Here is a 2,315-nt window from a genome sequence, read left to right on the forward strand (position 1 = left end):
AAACTTGTCCGGAGGACCAGATGCGTCAACACAACAGTGAATGATTGACAAAGCCGTTTCCTTAAAAGGGCTCATCTGCCTTAACTTATGTTGGCAACTTTTCCCTAATGCCTCTGTTTCCAATGTCATTTATTTTACTTACAAATGCAGCAGCCGTCTTTGCAAAGGAATGTTTTAGTACGCATCAATTGCACCCATGACAGCCCAATTTTTACTTTACATTCTGCACTTAATTACAGTTTTTGATACCCCATCCATCTTACAGTTATTCCATGCGCTTATTTATTTGTATTGTACTGTGAAGCATTGTACAAGGCGTATTTCTTGATTTATGTGTGCTATAATATTTATGACTTGCAAAGTAACATACCTCACTGCATTCCTCCTTGGGTCAAAAGTTACTTCTCCCGCAGCTAAACAAGAGCAATTAGCCTCTTTACCCTGTAGTGCTCTTAAGGGGGTTTTCCTCTTTAAAAGTGTTCTGAATGCCAAAGACTTGCAAAGTGCCTAGTATGGCAGACAGAAACTAATTCAAAATCATTGGTATAAAAGCTAAGTGGCTAATTCGGAATGTATCGTTTAAAAAACAGATGTCCAACGTGCAAGTATGCAAAATCAAATGAGTAACTGAATGTGCAAATGAACCATAACTTGACTCCAAACTCACTGACAGAAGCAGATTCTGTGCACAGGTTGAAAATATCAGTAGATTGTTGACTGCAGCCATTATTAGACAGTTATACGTTGTTCATAGGGTAAACATTTTGAGACACAAATCATACATGGAAAGGAGTGTGCAGTTTCATTAATTTTCAATCAATCAATCAATCAATGTTTATTTATATAGCCCTAAATCACAAGTGTCTCAAAGGGCTGCACAAGCCACAACGACATCCTCGGTACAGAGCCCACAATTTTGTAAAAAATGTTACTACTATTTTATATTTTTCTGTGTCTGCTTGTTAAACCCTCCAACATTCTGTCTTAACTCCGTCTAGAAGTGTTATTAAGTACACAAACATTATTTTAATATACGTAGCGTTACTACAGCTATTATGCAGAGTTTGTGCTTACGTTATATTTCTGTATACAGTAGAAAAATTCAACCATAATATCTGATAAGAGTATCAATAATGGTAAATTCTAGTAATCATCCACTTCTATAAGACTCGATACAAAGAGCACAACATTTTCCAAAAATAAATTAGACATTAAATGTTTGTATATTGTCTATTATGTAGTTTTTAAGTTTTGTTTTACCAATAATGCTTTGTTTACTCCAAGAAGTCACAATTTTATAACAGACTGCTGTACAGTAATTGCTTAAAGTTTTACTTTGCTTGCAAGTGTATCTCTTTAGACAGCTTTCCAGCTATTCACCTTCTACTGTATGTAGGCTGTGCAGTACATATTTTGTGTGGCTTTTAGGGGTTTACTTTGGATCCAATTCCAATGTGAAACAGTGCCACTTGTGCTCTTTAATGATCTCATTAAACGCATGTCTTAAAAACCTGAAACTTTTAAAAATGTAAGCATTTTTGCCTTTGTAAAAATTTGGTTGGAGAAGGGGATCTGATCAAGAAAATTGACGTTTGAATTTTTCAAACATAGTAGAAAAGAAATATTAATATTGGCAAATTGAATTTTAACTGTGATTCTGTTGAATGATACTCGCTTTTGAATGTGTTCTACTACTGCATTTGTAAAATATACCCAGTATATATTGTAACAATGGCAATGAAATAAATGACAATAAACTATGTGATATACTACATTTTGTGGAATTATTTTTGCGAAAAAATGTTCCTTTTGAAGAATAGACTAGTTTTTTACTGTTAGACCAGTGGTTCTTAACCTTGTTTGAGGTACCGAACCCCACCAGTTTCATATGTGCATTCACCGAACGCTTCTTTAGTGAAAAATAAAATGTTTTGTTTTTTTTTCAAATTCAAGACAAAGTTCTATGTTTTTTGGTAACACTTTAGTATGGGGAACATGTTCTAAGTAACAAAGACTTAATTTAGACTGTTTTGGACACTAGGGGAACAGTGTTGGGTTAGTTACTGAAAACCAGTAACTAGTTACAGTTACTTAGGCTGACCATATTCTGAAACCCCAAAAAGAGGACACATATATGCGTGCCAAGGCGGGCAGCACGCCAAGGCCGGGACTAGGTGAAAATTTGCCAATGATACTCGAACTTGCTTCATAAGTAATATATTCATTTAAATAAAACATTTTTTCTCCTATTTTGACAGTAGTGTTGGCGCTAGGAATTTTCAAAATGGGGTCCCAGGGACCCCATCAAGTCATAA

General features: G+C 34.9%; 1 protein-coding gene across 2 annotated transcripts in view; it reads left to right on the plus strand.

The window, feature by feature from the left end:
- Window positions 1-1,760, plus strand: part of LOC133630095 (nuclear receptor-binding protein 2-like) — a 39,705-nt gene extending 37,945 nt beyond the window's left edge. For both annotated transcript variants that reach the window (XM_062021384.1, XM_062021385.1), the window contains exon 18: window positions 1-1,760. This exon is cut by the window's left edge and continues 282 nt beyond it. The gene's annotated coding sequence lies outside the window, so the exon portion shown is untranslated.
- Window positions 1,761-2,315: the final 555 nt, after the last annotated feature.

This window comes from Entelurus aequoreus, linkage group LG15, assembly GCF_033978785.1.
Source record: "Entelurus aequoreus isolate RoL-2023_Sb linkage group LG15, RoL_Eaeq_v1.1, whole genome shotgun sequence".
Taxonomy (NCBI): Eukaryota; Metazoa; Chordata; class Actinopteri; order Syngnathiformes; family Syngnathidae; genus Entelurus; species Entelurus aequoreus.